The following is a 12,434-nucleotide window of genomic DNA, read 5'->3' as shown; positions in this document are numbered from 1 at the left end:
CCAGGGAGCGCTGTGTAGCATAACTATACATGATTAGGAAGATCTTAACACACCTCTCCTCCCTGCCCCCCAGAACTAATCTATATGCTAATTTGCACTTCATAATGCCGCCCCACAATATGGTAATTGCTGTAATGTTTTCCAGGGAGAGGGGGGGGGCATGAAAGAAAGAAATTGAGCTGCGGCTCAATCACTGAAGCTTGCGCATTGGTGAGGCTTCACACAAGAGCGAGCCCACGTCCAAGGTGCAGCCACGTTGAGAACACAGTGAACTTCAGGCAGAACAGGAAATGTGTTCTAAAGCTGCGCTGTTTCAAAATGGCCCTCTGTAACATGGTGTATGTATACTGGCTACAAACTGCAGCCTTCTAAGTAGAAGAAAGCCCTTTCCCCCCACCTGCCGTGGTAGCTGATGTCTGATTTACAAGAAGCTCCAACAGCTGATCTAGTGGGATGGCCCAGCCTCAGGGGGACCTGCCTCCCCAGGCATGAGGGTCCGTTCATGTTGGCCTGTTTTCCTATGTGCGATCACCAGTGTTATTAAGATATCAAACACAGGAATGACAACAAGAGTCCTAATTAAACAACAGCCTAACTGTGCGCCCTCAAAGGAACAGACAGAACCCAAATAAGAGGAGTGTGGGACTGGAAAGAAGGGGAAAAGACAACGGGGGCTTTGAAGCCATGGGGGTTTCAAACAGCAGATTTGCTATGTGTATTTAAAGGGCCAGATGACACGAAGGGCTCCTAAAGCTATTCAGAGAAGATCCGGGACTCACTGAGTTGGAAGGAGAAGTAGAGTCCTGTGACCAGAACCCAATTGTAATTGAGCTCAAGGATCACTCTCGGCAATCAGGGAAGTAATACGCTTCTGAATAATTATGAATAATTAGGCACATTTATGAATAATTACATTGATAATAACTATCTAACTCATTCCATTTGGAAATTGTAATTCAGTCATTGCAGACTGGGAAGCCATTTCCCCGTCCTGCTCTATGCATATTCATGGCCTAATCCAGGAAACTGCTGGACTTGCCATGGGGACAAAGGGACATCCTGGTCTACAGGGGCCAGGCTTCACCTCCCCTTGACTGATTCAAGAGGACTCCAGACAAATGAGAGAAGCAAAGAGAAGGGAAATATTTTTCTAAAATTCCGGAGCTTTGCCACCTAGTGACTCATTTATCAATATGCTTACAAGTGATGTAAGGAACTGGTTTCAATACAACAGTTAAGAAGCAGCCATTGTCTCCCCTGACCTCACTCTAAAGCAGGCTGGGAAACTAACTGTATATGAGCAATCTTTTCATAGTCTTACAGTTGAGTACCATTCTCCTTAAGGTCAGAAGCCACTGTTTGAGCACACAGTCTTACTGCATTCCAGGGATTTAGACAAAAGTGTGTCTCTTCTTATTGCCTTCACAAGCACACACACACACATACACACACACACACAAGCACGTACATGCACACATACACTCCTCTCCTTCTTTTCCTCTCTCTTTCCTCAACTCTTTAAGTACATCTTCCTCTCTGTTCAAATCCTAACAGTGTGATTAAAAAGTAAGCTTACATTTTCCTGATACCAAAGGTAATTATGTTTGGAAAATATTGGAAAGAGGAATTTTAAAAATGGCTTTAAAAATCAAGGATACCAATACTGAAGATGACCAGCATTGACTCAATGTTTTGAAATGATCGTTTGTAATACATGTTTTAGGCAAGTTTGGTTTTATATTCTGCCTGGTTTTCTTAGTATTATAGAAGAAGCAATTTCTATATTAATAAAAAACAACAAAACCCCTCAAGCTTTAAAACTGACCAAAAAAAAAAAAAAACCTTAGAGACCATATTTAGGATTTTAAACCTCATATAGACACAATCTAGTGACTTTTTACTTCATATCAATGTGCTTCATCATGAGAAAATAAATAATTTTGAGGCTGGATCCAGGAGTGCAGACTCTAATCTCCTGAGGCAAGAGATTTGCTTGAACCTAGGAATTTGGCCTACCCTGGGCAATGTGAGAAGACTCCATCTTAAAAACCCACACATGGAAAGGAGCTGGGCGCTGGCTCACTAGGCAGTTGGCCCACTGCTTATGAACAATCCTATCAAGCCAAATCAGCAAACTCTAGACCAATGGTTCTCAACCTCCCCTACCCTGCAACCTTTTCACATAATCCCTCATGTTGTGGTGACTCCCCAACCATAAAATTGTTTTCATTGCTACTTCATAACTCTAATTTTGTTACTGCTGTGAAGTGTATCATGAATACCTGTATTTTCAAGTGGTCTTAGGTGACCGCTGTGAAAGGGTCCTTTGACCCTGGAAGGGTTCATGACCCACAGGTTGAGAACCACTGTTCTAGGGTCAGTGAGAGACACTAACTCAAAAAAAAAAGTGAGAAGCAATAGACAAAGACACCCAACATTGCCCTCATGTGTCCATAGACATTCAAATGCATGAGCACACATATATTCTCATGAATGAATATAACAGAGAGAGAGAGAGAGAAACACACATACACCACACAGGCACACACGCACATAAACACACATACCATACACACAAATCATTTGCTGACACCCTGAATGTTTACGGCTATGGTGTTCGAGTGAGAATGCCCCCCCCCCATAAGCTCATGTACTTGGGTACTTGGTCCCCAGTTGGTGGAACTGTTGGGGAAGCATTAGAAGGCATGAACTTACCACTGGCAGGAGGGTTGGCTTTGGGGTTCCAAAATAGGTCCAGTCCAAGTGTGTCTTTTTCTCTGCCTCCTACTTGCAGATCAAGATGTAAATCCTCACATGTTCCTATCATCATGCCTTTGTTCCACCATCATGAACTCTAACCGTCTGCAGCCATAAACCCCAAACCAAATGCTTGCTTTCAGAAGTTGTCTTGGTTGTGGTGTTTTATCACAGCAACAGAAAAGTAACTAAAACAATGGCTTAGCCATGCTACATGAAAACATACACAGTAAGCAGGCAGGGAACACAGGGGATGAGGAACAAGACAGTACAGGGTACTGCAGCAGCACTGGGGACATTAGGCCATTTCAGAGCTGACAAATGACTCATTGAGTTAAAGGAGATAGAACCTCATCTCGGAGCACAGACTTGTATTTACCTAACAGCTTCAAGAGTCCAGAAGTAAGGAGAGGCTCAGAATAAATCCTACAAAAAAAGACCTGCGTGGGATTCCCTCAGGAACGAGATCTAAATTGCAAGTGCTGGCTGGAACTTCACACATCCCATTACAATAAACGGAATGACATTTTAAGCAGCTTGGTACTTAATGGCTGTGGCTGGAGTCTTTAGGATTTTCTTCTCCTTTTGGATTCTTACCTGTGCCAGTAGGAACTCTGCACAGCTCCTGCTCATATGCACTCTACCTGGTGGCAACCAGGAAGCAAAGAGAGATAGAGGATGGGATCATCAGACAGCAAAGACATCTGTGGGAGCTACTTCTCCTAACTAGTTCCACCTTGACAAGTGTCTGCTGTCCCTCCAGACAGTGCATCTGTCTCAATATTGACATTGTTAGTTAGGGCAGGGCCCTAGAAGTCTAATCAGTTCTCAATAACTGGATCCATTACCTGGGATCAAGCCCTCAATACATGAGCTTTTGGTGGGGGAGGGGCACTTCATATACACACCACGATGGTTAGCTAACATTTGAGTCCTCAGGCTAGATAATGCAGATTGCTCTTCCCCAAGGTGGTGGTCCTAACCGTATCCACAGAACACCTGAATACAACACAAGAATAAGAAATAATTTTTTTCTTTCTGCCAATCTTCATCCAGGGATATTGGTCTCCCACTTCCTTCAGTCTCAGATTCTGGTCCTAATCCTTTGGCTTCATACCCTGGTGTGGCACTTTCTTGGTTTTTTCAGGTCTTTTGACTCAAGATGTGCCATTGGCTCTTCGTGTCACCTGCTTGTCTGCTGGAGCTGCTGAAGCTTATATAATTCCATGAGCTAATGGTGGGAGAGGGAGGCAAGGGGTTGGGGCGTGGGGGCAGAGGAATGGGTGGGGAGTTATTCTGTTTCTCATTCTTAGGCAAACACCAGAACACCTCAGACTATTTCTGATTCAGGAATTCCTGGGGAAGTTGAGTCAGTAGCCTTCAGTGATTGTAGAGCATGCTGAAGTAGGAGAACCCCAGCCTCAGAGCAGAGGGTAGGTTCTCTGCACTCTGACCAAGTCAGGTGTGTGGGCAGAAGGCCAGCCTTCGGTTCCCTGGGAGGAAGATGGACATTCTGGGTTTTCTTTTCTTTTCTTTTAAGATTTATTTATTTATTATACATAAGTACACTGTAGCTGTCTTCAGACACACCAGAAGAGGGCATCAGATCCAATTACAGATAGTGTGAGCCACCATGTGGTTGCTGGGATTTGAACTCAGGACCTCTGGAAGAGCAGTCAGTGCTCTTAACCACTGAGCCATATCTCCAGCCTGAGAGGGTTTTCTATAGGCAATACACCAAGTATCTACCTCATTAGATATCAACACAGTATCTACCTCAGCACAATATGGCACTACTGTCCCTTTACCTCTGCCAACAGTGACTGGGACTGGCCTCTCTTCTACGCGGGAAACACATCTCTTCTCTTTTGGATGTTTCCTTCCAGCACAGAAATCAAAGCATAAGTCAGAGGTCTCCCTCAGCACTGGTCACCAGTTATTCCAGTTTGTCTTCCCAGCCAATGACAACAGAGTGTTTTCCCAAATTGTGTCACATAGAGCCTCATATAGTTCATTTCCCCCTCATGGACACTCTAACAGATCCTTCTCTGATTCCTTTTTATGCTTGGATAGGAATCTTGGGTGGGGGTGTGGGAGGGGCTTGGGGGGAAGCCTGCTTAAGTCATACAATTAGCAAAGAGCATGCATAGGATTTGAACTATGATCCATCTCCCTAAGATCTGTAGTAAAAGAAAGGCTCTGTGATGGTTTGAATGAAAATGACCCCATTGGCAAATATATTTGAATGCTTAGTCAGCAGGAAACAAACTTGTTTGAAAGGATTAGAAGGATTAGGAGACGTGGCCTTGTTGGAAAAAGTATATCACTGGGGATAAACTTTGAGATTTCAAAAGCCCATGCCAGGCCCAGTCTCCTTGGCTGCTGCCTATGACCAGGTGTAAACCCCTCAGCTACTGCTTCAGCCTGCCCACCTAACACCACACTCCCTGTCATGATAATAATGGACTAAGCCTCTGAAACTGTAAGCAAGTCCACATTTACATGCTTTCTTTTATAAGCATTGCCTTGGTCATGGTGTCTCTTCAAAGCAATAGAACACTGACTAAGACAGGGTATGAGCTTCCACAGACATGTTCAATGTGCATGGCACTATGAAAATAAAAGAGAAATATTATACAGGTGGGCAAAGTAGATAATAGCCTATTCTATAAGATAAAGTTCCCAAGACTAAAATCTTCACTGAAAACTTTCAAAGACAAAGAACTAAAAGAAAATCAAATTATAATTACAGTGGGTATTGTATGATCTATAAAAATCCTCTCTAATATAACCTAATATAATTTTTTTAACTGATTTAGACTGAACAACTTTACTTTCTATTATAAAACTATAGGAGAAGGTGAGTAGCTTAATGTGATGCCAGGTCTCCAGAGACTGATGGAAAAGGATGAATGAAGCAGGAAAGGATCAGTAAAAAAGCTTAACTAATATCAAATAGAACGCATTATGCATAGCCAGTGTTTCCATTGTGTGACATCTTAGAGACATTGGTCTGACCCAGAAGGATCCATCTGTCACTTGAGTTATTTGACTATTGATTAATTTTCAGAAATGTTTCGGCATGAGTGACACTGTGGAAAGAAAGCCTGCTCCCCTGCCCCCTGCTGTGGGGACTCTGAGCAGCCTGCCTTTGCCTTTTTGCATGATTTATGTTAGGTCCGAACCTGAAGAATCAATAAACAGCTTTTGCAGCAGAACTGACTACATCCCCAAAGAAGGCTGCCTTTGCAGTCTCTACATGATCTACAAAATGCATTAGCCTTTGGAGTGGCAGGGTCAGGAATGACTGGTTGAGGAGAGCCAAGAATTTTGTTCACGTTTGTTGATCTTTGCAATGTGCTACGTCTCACACCCAGGTTTATCCCAGTACCCTTCCCCTGGTGGCAAGGAGGCAGAACCACATTTAATTCCAAGTTCAACATTGGAAGCACTCATCTTGAAAGAGCTATATCTCTTCAATACACACAGACACACAGACACACACACTATTCTTTGGAAGAAAGTCTGTTTCCTGAAACATCATTACCAAGATTGAGAATATCTCCTTCTCTTTAGAGCTGTCAGTTGGCACTTCTGGCTCTAGGTGAGGAAGGACTTGCAATATGTGACCTCAGCTGTGTCCACACACAAGAACCAGAGGGGAATGTTGGTCTCAGCACAGCAGGTATGGAAGAAATAAGAAAAAGGAAAGCAGAGTCTATGGCAGCCTGTCTTCCCGCTCTAATAGGGTAGGGCTGTCATCAAGGGTGAAGGGAGATTTCTCTATTATTTCATGCATTGTATTTTATCTAAGTGAAATAAATGGAAAACTATGAAGGGGAGCCTAAGGCTTCTCTGCCTCCTGCTGTCTCCATTCCCGCACATGTGAGCCATGCTGCACAGAGGGCACCAAGGCAGTCATTCCTTAATAATATCGGACATAAAACTTCTCCTGTATGGCACAGGACCTAGAGAAGGAGAGGAAAGTCAGTGATGGAGTGTGTGACTGAGCACTTTGTCAAGGGGAAATGGGCCTTGTATTGTGATTCTCGTCCCCTGGATTGGGACAAACTAGTCATAAACATAGACAAGGGGACAAGATCCGCTGAGCCTAGAAGTGACCACGGGTTTACTCAGGCTGAAGTTGACCTGCCAACTTGCTGGGTTTGCATTGAGGTTTCAAGGCAAGGTCTTTTTTGCATTCTCTGTCCCAAACCTCCAGCTTACAGAATAAGGGCAAACAAAACAGAGAGTGTGGTTTTCTTAAAGGAGATGCCATGGTGCTTCTAGAATCCTCGTGCTTCCGGACTCAGCCAGCTTCTGGGGCTATTGTGGCACAAATCGTCAGTGAGAACTAGCTCTGTACCTGGAAAGAATAAAAATTAGCAGTCCAACCATGGCATGGAGCCAACCTGGGACATTACTTAATACATCTAATTACATAAGAATAATTTCATTAGCACCAGCTTTCATTTGAATATGCTGCAAGTGGTCAAAATTTTTTATCTCCTTACTGGGACTCATCTCCACTGAGATCTCAGGAGTGAAGGTTTACGATGTTGGATGGCTGTTAAATGTGAAATCTCAAGCTGAATAAAGACACTAAGCAACTGGGCAGACTTCTCAGGTCTTAATTATTATTTACAAATTGGTCTTATAAGTAAGTGCCAACATGAAGCCAACATGACAGAAGCAGGCTTCGTCCTTACTCCAGCCCAGCCCATCCCACAAAGGACAGGTACATCTTCAGATTGAATGAGAGGAAGAACAGCCCTCTAAGAAACTCCAAAGGGGAGGGGAAACTAGACGCGATGCTTTCTCTGTCGGCTGTGCTGTGATCCTGTCGCCAGTGAGATATTCCCCCACAGAGCAGAAGAGCTGTGGGTGAAAGGTTTCCTACATTTATAATGTCAGGCGCTGGGTCTACCAGGTAAAAAGTAAATGGTAATTTTATCATTAGCATGCCTGACCCCTCAGTCATGCCGTATCTCATAGGAAATGGCAGGAACAGCTCACGTGTCGGCACGGAATACTTAAAGATCAGCATGTGGAAATGTCCCAGAGCTCGCAACTGAACTGCTGACACCTTTTATTATTGCCACTTAAATAAATGATTCGAGGGGCAAAGGAAAGGGAGGGCCGGCTTAATGTCGAGATTTACATTTGGGATCCTCAGGGCAGTTGTTTCTGAACTGTTTTCAAAAAAATAATGTTGCTGTGTTTCCATTGTCAGGGAGCAAACACGGTCCTAGAAAGTCATGACTATCCGTAAGCTTCTAGCATGCTCAGTACTCCTTGGAGATGTGATTAGGCAGGAATTTCTCCTCCTCGTTTGCATTGTATTGCACATGAGAATACTTCCTGCATCTGTTTCCTCCTTCTGATTGGGCAGGAGGATGGATACCAATGAGGCTGTTCACCACAGCACTTGATCATCACTCTCTGAAAGCAGTAAGATGGATAATGAGAGTTCAAAGGTCATTCTCCCTATTTTTTTTCTCTTTTACAATAAAACCATATAAAAGCACTAAGGAGAGATGGCTGAGTGAGTAAGGTGCTTGCCTCAAAAGCAGGAAGACCTGAGTTCAAATCCCCAGCACCCACATAAATCCAGGCAGGGTGGTACAGGTTTGCAACCCCGGCACCATAGGGACGAGGGAAGGCAGGTGGATCGCTGCAGTTTATTGGCCAGCCCACCTAGCCAATCAGTGGGTTCCAGGTTCAGTAAGAGACTCTGTCTCAAGGAAATAATGTGAGAAAAACACCTATGCCTCTGGCCCCACGTGTGCATGCACAAACATATGCATGCTTACACACACAGGTACTCATATGTAAACTTTATATATGCATGCATGTAAAATTACTATAAAAATACATTGGTTTATGCCTGACAGTACCTTTAATGGCTAAACAGAGTAACCATCAGCTTCATCTAAGAGAACCAAAAGAAGACACACAAATTCCTCACACCACCATAATGACAACCAAAAGCGGCAATCATAGATAAAGGAGACAAACCACCCAAACAGATTCGGTTGGCACTATGGGATTCTGGAATATTATGCAACCTACAAAAGAAGGTAATTCTGGCACATACCACAACATGGATGAACTTGGAGGACATTATGCAAAGAAAAAGGTCAGGCACAAAATGGTACATGCTGCATGACTCCACTCAAATGTCTGGAGTATGGAAATCTAGAGCAACAGAAGGTCCATCGGTGGTGATTGAGGGAGGGAACTGGGAGCGTGATGTGTGAGATGATGATCATGGGTACAGAGTTTCATCAAAGGCAATGAGCAAATTCTACAACCGACTGTTGAAAGCAGCTACACAATGCATGTGTTCAGCTCTGGCTATGGGCTCTTAGCATGTCCTGTCAGCCATATTTCCCTAAAGCTGTTTGGGAGTAACCCAGGGCTGGGTGTGGTGTCACACACCTGCAGTTCCACCACACAGGGTGGGCATCTCCCGTGAGTGAGATCAAAGAGCACTTACCTTCTTCGTTACAGCATTGTCTATGGCATGCCTGTTCACTTCTTATGTGCCTGAGGATTTAATTAACTGCATGTCAGTCTCTCCACGTGTTGTTACTAGAGAGCTGAGTGTATGTGAACTGTGTCTGCAGAGAACCATCAGCTCTGGGATTCTGACAGGCAGACCATGCCAGGCCCTGTTCTCCACCAATGCTGCCCATTTGTAGCCTCTGGCTGGTTCCTAATGTGCCTTAAACAGCTGGGACTTCCATCTTTCTGGAAGTGTGAGGACCAGCTTTCCATCTCTATGAGAGAATGCCTGAAACAATCTACACATAAGAAGGAAAGGTTGATTCTGGCTCACGGGTTTTAGTCCCCAGTTGCTTGGCCTTACTGCTTATGTGCCTATGTGCCTGTGCTGAGGGACACATGGTGGCAGCAGGCAGTGCGGCAGGCCTATTCACTTCATGGTAGTCAGGAAGCAAAGAGAGAGACGGGAAATGGCAAGGTCTCATATCACCTTCAAGACTATCTCCTAAAGCCCCACCACCTCCCAGAAGCAACACGGTGAGGACTGAGCCTTTGTGATAGTTGACCTGTTTCCCCTGGACGTGACATGACCATTGGTCTTTGTGAAGCAGAAATGCTGTAGTGACCTACAGGTCCTTGGTCTGCAGTAATAGTCATGAGACAGAGAACAATGAAGTTATATCTGTAGGAATGGTGATGGTGTTGTTATTCTCTCATAGAAGGATGGAGAAAGTCCAACAAACCCACAGCCAAGGTTCCTCTCACCAACTCAACAGCCACACATGGTCTTTGGGGATGCTAGTGTATGGAGCAAATGGAAAATAGGTAAGATTGGGATTCTTCAGAGCGGCAGCTTCTGTCAGTCTACACCATGGTAAGACTGTTTGGCTTTGGGTCACCCAAGTCCCTGTAAGTAACTCCAATACACCCATTGGCTCATCACCCTGGACCTGGATGGAGTCCTTTCTCTGTGCTGTTGTTGCTCTGTCTGTGGCAAGCAGATATGGCTTTGCTTCCGGGGGAAAGCCCAATAGCGGATTTCAGCACAGGAACCTCTGAAAAGCATTCAAGAGCCAAAGTCCTACAGGAAGCTCGGAGAGCTGGCTACCTTTTCATCCTGCTTACAGGTCAGGAAAACTGTTAAGGAGCCTCCCAACCTCGTGTTTAAATGAAACCTCACCATCGTTCAATCTTCCTTACCGCAGCCTTGCTTCTGGACCCTTCCTCTGGCCACACTGCTGGAGCCTCGGGCTGTGAGAAGAAAAGGATCGCCAGAACACCAAGAAAAAAAAAATGAGCCTTTTCATCCAGAAGCTGATCTTTTTTAAGCTTCAAAGCACTGTTAAACTGGGCTCACAGCAAGGAATGTATACAGGAGGGAAATCTACAGTCTTAAATGTGAAGTTATTAAAAATTGATTTTTTTTAAGGATGCCAATTTTATGTTCTGATTTTATCCCCAAAAACCAACTTTCAGAAAACAACAAAACAAAACAAAACTCCAGTTCACTCTTTTTCCCTGATGATTCTGAAGAAGCCACCAACTTCCAAGAGTACTTCTGTTGGTACACCCTCAATGTGTCGTCCTCCCCTTCCCAACTTCATACGTGAGGGTTTTGAGTCACAGCGTGATGGTGTGAGGTGTTGGGCCCGAGGAGGTTATAAACCATGAAGGTGGGTCCTCCATGCCTTGTATGTATACTAACTGAAAGAGGTTCTACCCTGTCTTTCTCCTTCTACCAAATGAGAACAGTAAGAAAGCTCTGTCTAGGAGCCAGAAAGCTGGCACCTTGGCACCTTAGACTCCCAGCCTCCAGAAGTCTGAAAAATACATTTGCAGCCAGCCTGATGGTGCAGGCCTGCACACCTATGGGAGGTTGAACTTAGAGGATTGCAAGTCCAAAGCCTTCTTCGGCAACTTAATGAAACCTGTCTCAGGTTTTGTTTTCTGTTGTTTTAATGTAAAACCAAGTCTGGTGATATACCTCTCTGGTAATATACTCATCCAGCATGAAATATACTCCAATCCTCCTGCCACAAAAATTAATGTGTTTGTTTATAAGACAGTTAACCTGTTTGATTTTGTGATAGTAATCCAATGTATTCTTATCTCCAAAGACAGCAATGGTCACTTAAAAAAAATATTGATGCCCACTTCAGACACTGGAGAGGTTTCCTGAGGGCATGAGCATCCCGTGTCAGTAGGGGACTGGCCTGTCTTCTTAGGAACGGTTCCCCAGCAAGAGAATCTAATAACCATGCTTTCCCTTGCCTATCACACTCTACCATACAGCCTTGTGGCTTCCTCTAGGTCATATGGAGAGTGTTCAGTCTTTATTCTTCACTTTCAGCATCTTTGGCACTTGAACTCCAGACTGTGTCCATAGTCACATGGAATGGCGTGGTTGGACCATCACCAAAGCCTGTGTCCTCTCACCTTATATGCCCAACACTTGAGAGCAGATGACATGGTGGATTAGGACTTTACAGGGCTGGCATAAATATGGATCCATTTCTTTTTAAATATCACAAACTGGTGCTAAGGGAAGGGGAAAGCCAGCTAATCAGTCTCTGTGCTCAAGAGTTGCTGGCATCACTAAAGGAGCAACAGCCACAAATAGATATCACCTGACTCTGAACAGCACCAATCCTGAGCAAGACAGACCCTACTGCTTAAGGAGGAGGAGAGGGCACATCAGTGCAGGGGAAATAGGAGTTCCTCCCTACTTGCCTGCAAGATATTAGAGCTACTATCCAAATAATTTATTTTAAAGATGTATGTGTGTATGTTATACACATGTGTGTTTACATGCATGTATTCACATCTGCGGGCACTGTGCCTGTGTGTAAACATGCATAATAGATTCTAGAGGTTGATGAGTGTCTTGCTTGGTGAGTTTCTACTTTATTTATTGGAGTGGAGTCTATCCCAGAACCTGAAGTTTGCCCATTTTTAGCTAGTAAACTCAGATCTTTAATTCTTAAGTGCTTGGATTTCAAGTGGACTACCAAGCTCTCTTGGTGTTTTGTATATTGGTGCTGGGGATCCAAATTCTGGTACTCATGCCTGCAGGATATGATCGTGTTAATTATCAGTATGACAGAATTTAGAGCAGGGACCTGAATTATTATGAAGAATTTAGAGTATGACCTCAGAGCAGGGGCCCTGAA

The sequence above is a fragment of the Mus musculus genome, chromosome 13 (genome assembly GCF_000001635.26).
Source record: "Mus musculus strain C57BL/6J chromosome 13, GRCm38.p6 C57BL/6J".
NCBI classification, from domain to species: Eukaryota; Metazoa; Chordata; class Mammalia; order Rodentia; family Muridae; genus Mus; species Mus musculus.
Note: the sequence above shows the minus strand (reverse complement) of the source record.